The following is a 13,905-nucleotide window of genomic DNA, read 5'->3' as shown; positions in this document are numbered from 1 at the left end:
GACTTCCAAGAAATAACACAAACACATAAGAATATGTTCCACACAATAATTATCTTAAACAGGAGACAAATACAACATAACAGGGTGAAACACTATTTTTAGGGTCACCCGTGCCCACACTGAAAATACCCGTGACTCGATGGAACAAGTGTAAAATTAGTGTCCTGTTGGTACGCGTACTTTGCTGGGGCCCTTGATGACCTATACAATTCTTCTCTGCAGTGGTTAACCAGTGTGGCTGACTGGGTTCAGTACAGTCCAAAATACAAAAGAAAGAGCGGCCATCCCTGAAAAGGAAGATTGAGAAGGTATCAGTTTCCGACAATGGTCCTCAGCAAAGAGGGGCCAACAAAATAAAGGGAAGGTCAAAGTTCTAATAGGGGAAAATGGAGAGCCCTTGATTCATTCAGGAGTTTGGTTTGGAAGCGACTATTGTGATATGAGAGAAGGGACCAAACTGACAGGTTATCTATCCACTGCCGAGCTGCTCGAAGCTGAGCAGATCAGAAGGGAGCTGAACCCCACCATCAGAGAAGTAGCCTACGGAGGCCAGATGCCCCCAAGCTCTCCAGGGTCAACACAAGATCATGCCGATGGCATATTTTCATCAGGATACCTGGGGAGCCCTACAAAAGATGTGAAGCTTACTAATGGAAAATATTACAAGGATTCAATAAAGCAGAGAGTAAAATTCCATTTAAAAATAGTGGAGTGTATAGTTGTTTAAAAAGAATAATCAAATTATCTAGTTATCATTAGAAGTCTTGCAGTTAGACTAGTAAGTAATCCCAATTCTCTGTCTTTACTTAGGATAGAGGAATTACCAGAAAAGAAAAGAATTCAGAGGAATGGACCAGGAGTTCCTGGAGCAGGAAAGGATTGGTACAGTTTACAGATTCTGTTTATTTCAAGAGCACCCCCTCTTTAAAACTATGTCCAGGAATAGTAGCACAGCTCATGGTGGATTAGTGGGGAAGGCCAATGACTCAAGTAGTCATTGAGGAAGGTGTTTATAGCCAGTGGTGCTATCTGAATAGGGAGGCCACTTGCTCTCATCGAAGTGTCCCAGATAGTAACCAATGAATGTTTAGAAATGATTCCCCAGTATCCTGGAAGACAATATTTGGGATCAATGGATATAGAAGTTTAGTCCCCTTAAGTTCTTTTATGCGATTCCAGATAGGGACAAAAGAGTTACAAGGATGATTTTTGTTAAAGAGCATAGGAAACTATGGTGTTATCGGTATTGATATTAAACAAAACCTCAATGTTACAATTGATTTAGTAAATAAAGGTTCTCTGGAAAGTTACACATTTTTACTAGTTGTGTATATTGTTACAATTGTTCTTTCATTATTTGTTTAAATAACAAACTATATTTAATAAAAGAAAGCTTTGGAAAAGAAGATGCGTAGTGTTGTTTTAAAATGAGGAATGGGATACCAAAAATCCAATAAAAGCAACAAAGAATCCTGTTGCACCTTATAGACTAACAGACGTTCTGCAGCATGAGCTTTCGTCGGTGAATACCCACTTCTTCAGATGCAAGTGGTGGAAATTTCCAGGGGCAGGTTTATATATGCAAGCAAGAAGCAAGCTAGAGATAACGAGGTTAGTTCAATCAGGGAGGATGAGGCCCTGTTCTAGCAGTTGAGGTGTGAAAACCAAGGGAGGAGAAACTGGTAAAAAATCCAATGTGTATTGATGAATAAGAGGAATGTAATTTACTTTTTACACTAGGAGGGGATAAAACCTTTGTTTATTTGGAAGACGGAAGTGTGTTTTCATGTTAGAAAACCTAGTGACATAAATTAAAACAGAAAATGTCATGTATAGGTACAGGTATGTACCTTGTATACTAACAAAGCATTCAGAGAATAAAAGCGGGACAACAAGAATATACCGTGCCCCTATTTAAAAAAAAAATAACCAAACAAAAAAACCCCAACCAACAAACACAAAGAGCACAACCATTACAGCTCCAGAAGCATCTTGAGAAAAAATATTTGGGATTGTTAAGAGATACTAGTTTAGTTAAGAAATATTACCCCAAATTAACAATCAATTGAAAGTGAAAGATATCCAATTAAAAATGAAAATGTATTCATTAGGCTAGACTAGGTCAAAAGACAGACGAAACGAATAAAATCGCCCTGAGAAATGTGATCAATATTAAAAAAGAGAATAAAACTAAAATGGATCTTGCACCCACAAGAGTGACAGATAAAATAAAGCCAGTCCCACTATTGATCGATCGATCGATCGATAGATAGAAAAGGGGGGCATCAAAATGGTTTCACGTCTCTCAACTAAAGTAATAGGAGGAAGATTCTGAAAAGAATTGCAAATATAACTGTGTACCTAGTTGTTAATCGAATGTTTGGACTCCGAGAGAAGTGAGAAGATTTTCTATTATTTCTTTTATAGGTAAAAGAAGAACACGTCCGGACGAGATGATACCAGATAAACCGCTGGGACTAGGTGATCCTAGTGTGCTGTTAAGGGAAATTCGTATCCTAACTCAAAAAATTAAATCGTGATTAATCGCAGTTTTAATACTTTTCGTAACAATAGAATACCAACTGAAATTTATTAAATATTTTGGATGTTTTCTACATTTTCAAATAGATTGATTTTGATTACAGCACGCGTTCTATTAATATTTTTATTACAAATATGTACCCTGTAAAACGATAAGCAAAAGAAATGGCATTTCTCAATTCACCTCATACAAGTATTCTAGTGCAATCTCTGTCATGAAAGTGCACCTTACAGGTGTAGAGGCATGTTCCAAAAAATAACTGCACTCAAAAGTAAAACAATGTAAAACTTTAGAGCCGACACGTCCACATGGTGCTACTTCTTGTTCAGCCAATCCCTAAGACTAAGTAGTATTTTTACATTGAAAGGAGATAATGCTGCCCACTTCTTATTTACAATGTCACCTGAAAGGAGAACGGGCATTTGCATGGCACCGTTGTAGCCGGCGTTGCAAGATAGTCACGTGCCAGATGTCCGAAATATTTGTATGCCCCTTCATGTTTCAGCCACCATTCCAGAGGACATGGTTTCATTCTGATGACACTCCTTAAAAAGATGTCTTAATTAAATTCGTGACTGAACTCCTTGGGGGAGAATGGTATGTCTCCTTCTCTGTTTTACCCACATTCTGCCCTATGTTTCATGTTCTAGCAGTCTCGGATGGTGACCTAGCATGTTGTTCGTTGTAAGAACACTTTTACTGCAGATTTGACAAAATGCAAAGAAGGTACCAATGTGAGATTTCTAAAGATAGCTACAGACCTCAAGCCCAAGGTTGAAGAATCTGAAGTGCCTTCCAAAACCTGAGAGGGACAAGGCGTGGAGCATGCTTTCAGAAGTCTTACAAGAGCAACACTCCGATGCAAAAACTACAGAACCCAAACCACCAAAAAAGAAAATCAAACTTCTCCTGGTGGTATCGACTCAGGAGGTGAAAATGAGCATGCGCCAGTCCTCACTGCTTTGGATCATTATGGAGCAGAACCCGTCATCAGTATGGATGTACGTCCTCTGGAATGGTGATCAAAGCATGAAGGCACATATGAATCTTTAGCACATCTGGCATGTAACTATCTTGCGACGCCAGCTACAACGGTGCCATTGCACGTTTAACTTTCATGATAAAGAGATTGTACTACAGTACTTGTAGGAGTACTTGTATGAGGTATTGAAAATTACTATTTCTTTTGGGGTTTACCGTGCAAATATTTGTTAGAAAAATGTGAAAAATATCAACTGAGCACTGCACACTTTGTATTCTACATTGTAACTGAAATCAATATATTTGAAAATGTAGAAAACATCCAACAATATTTCAATGAATGGTATTCTATTATTGTTCAACACCGCAATTAATCGCAACTAATTTTTAAAATTTCTTGACAGCCCTACTTCCTAAACAAACGAAGGATCCCCAAACTTTTTGGTTTGCATTAGCCCCAAAGGACATAAAAACGTGCTTATTGTAGAGGCTTTGATTATAGAGGCTTTATTATCGAAGCTTTTCATGTGTGTTTCTCTTGGGGCTAATGCAAGCAAAACATGTCCTAGCAATTAAACCCATTTCAGCTCCCAGCCCTACACTCTGGAGTAACAAAAGACAATGCCATTGCCTCTCCTAGCAACCACACCCAAATCATCACCCAAACAGACAAAACTAATTCAACTTCCCCTCCCACCAAAAAAAAAAAAAAATTACTCCTAAAAAAAGCAACTCCTCCAACTCCCCCAAACTCACCCCAATCACAAAAAGGAAATTCACTCTCCCTCTTGTAGCCCATAGAACCAGCTTTAGCATTTATTTTAATTGGCAGTAACAAAAGGAACCTACAGGCTTCTAGCCTACAAGACACTGGCTGCAGCAGTTAGCATAAGGCTTGAAGCCTTCCAAGTCTGGCTCAGATAAATGGCTGAACGGTTGCCCTTAAGTTTGGGGGAACTGGGAACAGAGTTTGAAGGGAGAAGTCGGTCCATAACAACACCAGCGACCCACATGAACATGAGCTAACACCAGCTTTTGGATATCTTAGGATAGAACATCTGCAGAAGTCTGACCAAAACAGTGCCATGGCAACGAATTGATGTCTCTTACAAAAAGCTGAGATCGTTAATAAACTAACCTAGAGGAGAAGGGCAACCCAACGTGAGCAAAGCGAGGACATTCAAATAAGGAAGAGGCACGAAACTCCCACTGAATATACATCGGACATAGTGGCATCAGCATAACATATGATCAAAGTTGTTACCCAGCCTGCCTGCAGGAGGAAAGAGAAATGTAGCCCTTGGGAGATACTAGGATGATAGCCACTGGTGATGATAAGGAAGGTGATGGCTAGCATATCAGGTTGTTCTCCAAGGATGGTGTGAGTATATGGATGTTCAGATGTACATTCTGTATCACCTCTATCTACCTTGCTGGGTTAGAGTGTTTGTGACTTTGCTAAATGTATTAACTACTGTAAATGCGGAAGGGTTCCTAAAATGTAACTGTTGCAACTGTGCACATCAGGGTTCCCAACTAAATAGGAATTTTAATCATACTAGGCCTGATCTTGGGACAAGAACCTGTCAAACCTCAGAGAGAGAACTGGGAATTCTGGAGTAATCAATAGAATTAAGAGAAGATTCATAGATTGGGCCAAACCCCTCTCCCTACTTCTCACCAGTGATCCAAATCAATTGAACTCTGCTCTCAATGCACCCCTAGAGCACAAAATAATTATTTGGCCCTCCCCCAAAGCATCCTAGGAATGAAAAACACACTGCTTTACCTAAAAGAAGAGTCTAGGTGCTTTTATCCCCATTCTATCCCTGGGGCAGGGTTGTTCAGTAACTTTGGCAAGTCACAGACAACCAGGAGCATAACTACAATGGGAAACCAGCTCTCCTGATTCTCAAGCTCCTCTTCCAAACTCCGCTAGAATTAACTACGGTCCCAGATGTTACTAAATCGGAGGCTGAATGCAGACAGACACAACAGAAGCCAGGTACTTTATGCTCCCTGTGCTAAGCTCTCAGGATCATAAATTCAAAAAAAGGGCCTCGGTCACTTGAACGAAAGAAGCATCACTCTCAGATCTCCTTAACATTTGGGCTTTTATCCTCTTTCTGGGCTAGAGAGAGCAAGATAATCACAAAAACTTGGGCAGACCAAGCAGGGATGCACACATACATAAGACCCAACATATTCCCCTGGTAGGAGTTAGCACCTAGTTGTCATGGCGATTGTGGTACAGCTTTCATTATGGCATCACCGGGCTCACACATAGCTACTGGGGCACTGAGCTCAAGTCAGTGCTCAACTTGGCCTCTGGGAGAACTGGTTGGCGCTGAGGGATATTTCATTCAGTGTGAGACTTGGCAGACAGGCCTGTGATAGAAGTAAGTGAATTTTTTCAGATGGCCAATGTAACACAGCAGTGTAAGCTATATACTAATTGAGTTGTGGTTTCACAGGGGTCTCAGACTAGTTAGGGAGTTCTTAAAACATTTCTTCTGTCCTTGTCAAGCTACACTATGCCCATGTAACACACAAGGAATAAATACAAGCTTGTAACTCAGCATGTGAGCAATTTTAGCAGAATGTCCACTGGCATGGTGAGTCCAACTATAGTATAGTCAGTCAGAGTTCTCTGCTCACTGATACATTTGGACAATAAAATCCAAAATCCCATTGACTTTAATCAGATTGTGGCTTTCAGAAAATGTCCACATGGTGGGTCGGGGGGGGGGAGGGGCTGTACTACATATGGAGATTCAGCAGGAATTCTCACTCATTTGGGCTCTGGTGGGTAGATTCGGGATTAAGCAAAACTCCTCACTCACTTCAGGCATTGATTAACATTAATTTTGGCAATCCTCGACCTTTGAGGTGTCTCACTTTATTCATCCTGAAAACGGGGATAATGGTAAGTATTAAAAGTTATGAATTAATTATTCTTTGGCATTTTGAGGTCCTTGAAAGCACAATGTTTTGTTATCTATGGTGCTAATTCCAAACCAATTGCATTCATTCAATGGTGATCCTATGGACTCCAGTGAACTTTCAATCACACCCTTAGTGTAGAAAATGTTATTAATATCATCTATATTTATTCACAGAAACAGAAAGTGATTTCTTTCATAGCTGATAAATATCCTAATATCATCACTGAGTCTCTGTTTATCCATCTTTAAAACAGAGATAATAGTTACCTACTCCACAGTGTACATTCTGGCTTAATAATTGTTGCCACTTTTAAGAATCTTGGAAGCAATTAGTTGCTAGCTGAGTGCAGGCACTTTGACTAGTATCAAAAAAGTCCTTCTTGAAAAGTTCGGTCTTTAAGGACATTTATCAATATTTCCTTAAAGACACCAACCCTTTGTAAGTTCCTATTGGGCTTTGACTGGACTAGTCTCTAGAGAGGGCACTATGATCACAAAGGCTTGTGTAGGCAGGGCAAGGCTGTATGTCCATTGCCCTTTATGGAGATCAGACCTGGTTGGCATGGCACACCCTCATTATGAAGTCCCTGGCCCAAGACCAGCCATCAGTGCATTCAGCTCAGGTCAGTGCTCAGCTTTGTATCAGGAAGAGCTGATTAGTGGGTTGCTGAATTGTAGCTATTTTAGAAGTTCTGCCCGCTTCCTGGGTTAGGGATTTCAGACATACTCATGAGATACCTAAGGCAGCTCCTAGATGATCTGAGGGCAGCACCCTGTGTATTATCCAGTTCTGTGGTGCATGATGGGTACATCTGGGAAGGGACTGGTCAAAGAGCACATGCTGGAATGCAGCCCCTAGGGCTGCATATGATGACGTTTCTTTACATAAGGGCTCTGGGAGAGTTAACGGCCACAGCGAGGCAGAGGAGTTATTTCACTCTTGGTTGAAAATGCTGGTTTGTCATTTATTTTGTGGGACATTAACTGAATTGAAAAAGCAGCTGGTGTGTGGGGTAAAGAAGCTACATGCCTTTCCAAGGGCTACCAGCCTAATTGTGGACTTCTCCTGAAGGAACTAGCAGAGCAGTCCATTGTCACACTTGCTCACTGGGGGAAACAGTTTGACTACCAGGCCCAGCTGCACAAATCACATCATTGCTGGATAAATTCCTGTCCTGTGTCATTTATGAGGCGATAATCACCTGGGGGAAAGTCCTTCGAATGTCGATTCTAATCCCTTCCGTAGCTAGTGATCAAAGGTTTGTATGTATTACCAATCACCAGAGCATCTATGGATTTTGCTCCTGCAGAGTACAGTGATAATAAAACAAGATGACAGTCATGATGAGAAACGTACCCTTTCCTGAGTAGCTTCCTTGCTGATCAGGTTTGGGTGGAATTTGGCTGATCATCGACTCTACCCCTCCTACTCCCACCCACATCATTTCAGATTCTCCACTATATGAATCTCCCATCAATTCAACTAACTCTGTTCTTCTTTATCTATTCTCCATGGACCATCAGAAGTAAACACAGCCCTTTCTGATGGTTTGAAGAAATAAACTCAGTACAAAGCAAAGCAGTATCGAGAAAGTACATGAAAGGGAACTCTCTTACAAGATCATCTACAGTGTGGAAAATAGAGAATACACTAATTTAAATCATTTCTCAAGATCTCCAGTGATGGAACCTCAATTCCTATTCTAGGCAATTTACTCCTTTTGTCAGAGATTGCCGTTTAACTCCCTAGAAAATTTGATTAATGTCTAGTGTGAATGTCTCTTTTTATCCAGTTACAATCGGAGTACCATCAGAGGAGGATGAATTACGTGAAATCAACGCTAGATTCTTGGTAAGAAAAGAGTTTTGCATTACACACACTATATCGTGTGGGCGGTCGGGAAAGATGAGCGTCAAAGTCGCATAGTTAAGCCAACAGTCTCCGAATGGCACAGAGGCTGACAGCTTCCCAGATAACCCTGCAGGCAGCTCTTAGTATAGAACGAATCATGTCTCCTTCTTAATCTGTCTCCTTCTTAATCTCTTGACTGTTGTGTTGCTGAATGTCTGGGTTCCTCTCAGAGATCCCGTTCCTGAGGAAGCGTTGTTCTAAGTCAGCCATAAAAATGTTGGCATACTGTGGGGCCATGCGGGTCCCCATAGCAGTGCCGCTGATTGGAAGGTATATGTTGTCCCCAAATGTGAACTAGTTATGGGTGAGGACAAAGTCACAAAGTTCGGCCACCAGGTTTGCCGTGACTTAGAACAACGCTTCCTCAGCTCTCGTCTCCTAACGCCCCTGCTGTTCTTGAATGTTTCCTTCACATTTTAAAACAGGAGAACAGAGTGAGGAAAACCCTCCTCATAGCCACCTGCTGTTTCAGGGAGCATTGGAAGGCTTCTGACAAGAAGTACTTATACCCTGAGCCTGACAGCGGATATCTCGATCAGATAGGACACCCTGCACTGAAAATGCTGCAGCATGAGTTTGAGCATCAGACAATGCCACCCTGTTAAGATGGTGGGGGGGGGGGTGTTTGCTGACAAGAAAACTTACTTCCGTTCCAGAACTTGGAATAGACAGAGGGCAAACTGTACAGGTGGCTGGGGAAGGAGGAGAGGAGTATGTGCAGTGTGGTTATGACCTAAGTTGGGGGTGCTCAAGGAAGTGAACTGTTGGCTCCGTGAGGACAGGCTACTCACTGCAGTGTGGTTACTGAGAACAGTTTTAGCAAAGCCGAGTTTTCTGTCCTAGCAGAGAGAAGCATCTTACAGCATTCCTAGTGCAGAGATTGATTCACTGCAGTTATCCTCAAAAAGAACAGGAGAACTTGCGGCACCTTAGAGTAACAAATTTATTTGAGCATAAGCTTTTACATGCTACTTCATGGGATGCATGCAGGGGAAAATACAGGAGGAAGATATCTATCTATCTATCTATCTATCTATCTATCTATCTATCTATCTATCTATCCACAGAGAACATGAAACAATGCGTGGAGGGTCAGAAGGAGAGGCCCCGAGATAGGACAGACTCTTCTGCTGGGCTAAGAGAATAGCTGGAAAGATTAACAATCTTGCTGGGTGGGTTAAGGATCCACTGTTGTGGCCTTGTGGTATGTAGTTAGTTTAGCTAGTTGAGTATCCTTTTCCTCTGTAGAGAAGCAAAGTGTGTGTTGTAAATGGCTTCTCTAGTTTTTGTAAAGTCCAGCCACGAGGAAGTTTGTGTGGAAGGTTGGTTTTTGATGAGAGTATCCAGTTTGGAGAGTTCATTCTTAATCTTTCCCTGTTTGCTGTATAGGATGATGGTCAGGTGGTTCCGCAGTTTCTTTGAGAGTGTGTGGCACAATCTGTCAGCATAGTCTGTGTGATACGTCGATTGTAATGGATTTTTTACCCTCAGTCCTTTTGATATGATGTCCATCCGTTTGCATTTGGAAAGAAAGATGATGTCTGTCTGTATCTGTGCGAGATTTTATGAAATTGATGAATTTCCACTCCATACGGCTGAATTCAGTGCCTTGCATAATGACAGGTTTCAGAGTAGCAGCCATATTAGTCTATATTTGCAAAAAGTACAGGAGTACTGGTGGTACCTTAGAGACTAACAAATTTATTTGAACATAAGCTTTCGTGGACTACAGTCCACTTCATCGCATGCATGTAGTGGAAATACAGTAGGAAGATAGATATAGATATATAAACACAGAGAACCTGAAACAATGGGTCTTACCATACACACTGTAATGAGAGTGATCACTTAAAATGAGCTATTACCAGCAGGAGAGAGAAGAACTTTTTGTAGTGGTAATCAAAACTTTATGTAATGACTCATACACTCCCCGTTTTTATTTAAGCCTAATGTAATGGTGTCCATTTGGCAAATTAATTCCAATTCAGCAGTCTCTCGCTGGAGTCTGTTTTTAAGTTTTATTGTTGTAATTTTGTGACTTTTAGGTCTATAATCGAGTGACCAGGGAGACTGAGGTGTTCTCCGACTGGTTTCTGAATGTTATAATGCTTGACGTCTGATTAATGTCCATTACTTCTTTTCCGTAGAGGCTGTCCGGGTTGGCCAATGTACATGGCAGAGGGACATTGCTGGCCCATGATGACATTTATCACATTGGTAGATGTGCAGGTGAATGAGCCTCTGACAGTGTGGCTGATGTGATTAGGTCCAATGATGATGTCCCCTGAATAGATATGTGGACAGAGATGGCAAAGGGCTTTGTTGCAGGGATAGGTTCCCGGGTTAGTGTTTTTGTTGTGTGGTCTGTGGTTGCTGGTGAGAATTTGCTTCAGGTTGAGGGGCTGTCTGTAAGCCAGGACTGTCCTGTCTCCCAAGATCTGTGAGAGTGATGGATTGTCCTTCAGGAGAGGTTGTAGATCCCCAGAGCAGTGCCGCTGATTGGAAGGGATATGTTGTCCCCAAATGTGAAATAGTTATGGGTGAGGAAAAAGCCACAAAGTTCGGCCCCCATGTTTGCCGTGACTTAGAACAACGCTTCCTCAGCTCTCGTCTCCTAACGCCCCTGCTTTCCTTGCGCTTGTTCTAAGTCACGGCAAACCTGGTGGCCGAACTTTGTGACTTTGTCCTCACCCATAACTAGTTCACATTTGGGGACAACATATACCTTCCAATCAGCGGCACTGCTATGGGGACCCGCATGGCCCCACAGTATGCCAACATTTTTATGGCTGACTTAGAACAACGCTTCCTCAGCTCTCGTCCCCTAACGCCCCTGCTCTACTTGCGCTACGTTGATGACATCTTCAGCATCTGGACCCATGGAAAAGAAGCCCTTGAGGAATTCCACCAGGATTTCAACAATTTCCACCCCACCATCAATCTCAGCCTGTACCAGTCCACACAAGAGATCCACTTCCTGGACGCTACAGGTTTAATAAGCGATGGTCACATAAACACCGCCCTATAGCGGAAACCTACGGAGCGCTCTACTTACCTACATGCCTCCAGCTTTTATCCAGACCACACCACACGATCCATTGTCTACAGCCAAGCTCTACGATACAATCGCATTTGCTCCAACCCATCAGACAGAGACAAAACCTACAAGATCTCTATCAAGTGTTCTTATAACTACAATACCCACCTGCTGAAGTGAAGAAACAGATAAACAGAGCCAGAAGAGTACCCAGAAGTCACCTACTACAGGACAGACCCAACAAAGGAAGTAACAGAACACCAGTAGCCACCCCATTATCCCTCAACTAAAACCTCTCCAGCACATCATCAAGGATCTACAAGCTATCCTGAAGGATGATCCATCACTCTCACAGATCTTGGGAGACAGGCCAGTCCTTGCTTGCAGTCAGCTCCCGAACCTGAAGCAAATTCTCACCAGCAACCGCAGACCACACGACAAAACCACTAAGCCAGGAACCTATCCTTGCAACAAAGCCCCTTGCCAACTCTCTGTCCACATATCTACTCAGGGGAAACATCATAGGACCTAATCACATCAGCCACACTATCAGAGGCTCGTTCACCTGCACATCTACCAATATGATATATGCCATCATGTGCCAGCAGTGTCCCTCTGCCATGTACATTGGCCAAACCGGACAGTCTCTACGGAAAAGAAGAAATGGACACAAATCATTAAATAAGGCTTAAATAAAGACTGGGAGTGGATGGGTCATTACACAAGGTAAAACAATTTCCCCATGTTTATTCTCTCCCCCCCACCCCACCCCACACACACAAACACTGGTCTTCACAACTTCTTGTCAACTGCTGCAAATAGACCATTTTGATTACCACTACAAAAAGTTTTTTCTTCTCTTTGAATATATATCTATATCTATCTTCCTACTGTATTTTCCACCTCATGAATCCGATGAAGTGGGCTGTAACCCACAAAAGGTTATGCTCAAGTAAATGTGTTAGTCTCTAAGGTGCCACAAGTACTCCTGTTCTTTTTGCGGCTACAGACTAACACGACTGATGCCGTCCAGTAGCACTGGTTTTGAACGGAGAGAATGCAGATGGATTTTGATCCCCGATAGCAGCTGTTTCTTTGTGCTGGTACAGTATAGAGTTTGCAGGGAAGGTTCAGAACTGCAGTATAGTTTACCTGCCAGACATCATGTGGTGGAATTTGAAACGGCATGGCCACAGGGACCATCCCTGGTGGTGTGTAGTCTCTCATCTGGTGACTGCTGGGAAGACAAAAAGCAACAAACAGGAACTTAGTAATAGCTTTAAAAAGAAGGAAGTTTCAGAGTCTTTGCTATGATGAGACATCAGGGACAAATGGCTTTTTCCTTCTCTTTTAAATGGATTTCTTTGTACAAAGGCCATTCCCCATGGTATTAGCACTGTGTGGTGTATAGATACCCATAGAACTATAACCAGCTATGGTACAACAGCCTCCTCTGAGACAATATTTAGAAAAGGATAGGAATAAAAACCCTGATGGACGCCTCTCTACTGTGTTTCAATGAACTGGGGAGAGCATTCCATGAAGATGACCTGCTGGAAACTGGGAAAAGAGATGATCTGAGAGAGAGTTGGAATGTCCCTTGGCGGTGGGACCCAGGAAGAAATAGGATCCTGCTTGATCTTTTACATCCTCTCTCCCCTTGGGCACCAGTCATTGCTACTTACTTTAAAGGTGGGCTGGACCCATGGATTTCCATGAGGAGCCTGAAAGAGAAGGGAAAGCAGAGTTAATGTCACACAACCTAGAAGTATATTAGTCTGCTAAACATCAAGTGTTTTGGGAGAGGGGTTCCTTCTCAAATGTTGACACATTCACTTGGTATAATTCTCCGCCTAGAAGACCTACAGGCGCTCACGCAGCTCCCTTGATTCTAAAGTGGTGTTAGAAAAAGAAATCACCTTAGTGACTGAAGTGCTGAATTCCTCATTCTCATCTTCATTAATGACTGTACATATTTCTCAGTTATCCCTGCCCATAATAACTCAGCAAAAGATGGTTTGCTCTTTCTTATACTATTTACATCTCATGTGTACCAAACACCCTTAGTGATTTGGTTGTAAAGCATCACTTCTCTTTAGAGCAAAAACCAATCCTGGCAGTGTAAGGAAGGAAACAATGCTGAGAAAAGTGAGGCTGGTTTGATACTAATTATGTTGCATCTCCTGCAAGCAGACAGATCTCCCTTGTCTGTCTCCAAATGGCCACTGGTGGTAGCTGCCTAGCATGGGAATAGAGAACTGCTGTGGAGGGCATGTCAAGCTGTGGGGTTGGATGTTTGCAAGTTCTCTTCCACCTCCCCCTATAGTATAATGGCAGTGGGTCACACAGTCAACATTTCATCCTCTTTGTCTTCTCTGAAATATAGTTCTAGTTTGTTGTGGCTGGAAATGCAGGATGTGGCCTCCAAAGAGGCACAAGGAGATTTTAAGAAGCACTAAATGTTTCATAATCGTTCAGCAAACTGAAT

Source organism: Mauremys reevesii, unplaced genomic scaffold, assembly GCF_016161935.1.
Source record: "Mauremys reevesii isolate NIE-2019 unplaced genomic scaffold, ASM1616193v1 Contig102, whole genome shotgun sequence".
NCBI lineage: Eukaryota > Metazoa > Chordata > Testudines > Geoemydidae > Mauremys > Mauremys reevesii.
This window is presented reverse-complemented; position numbering follows the sequence as displayed.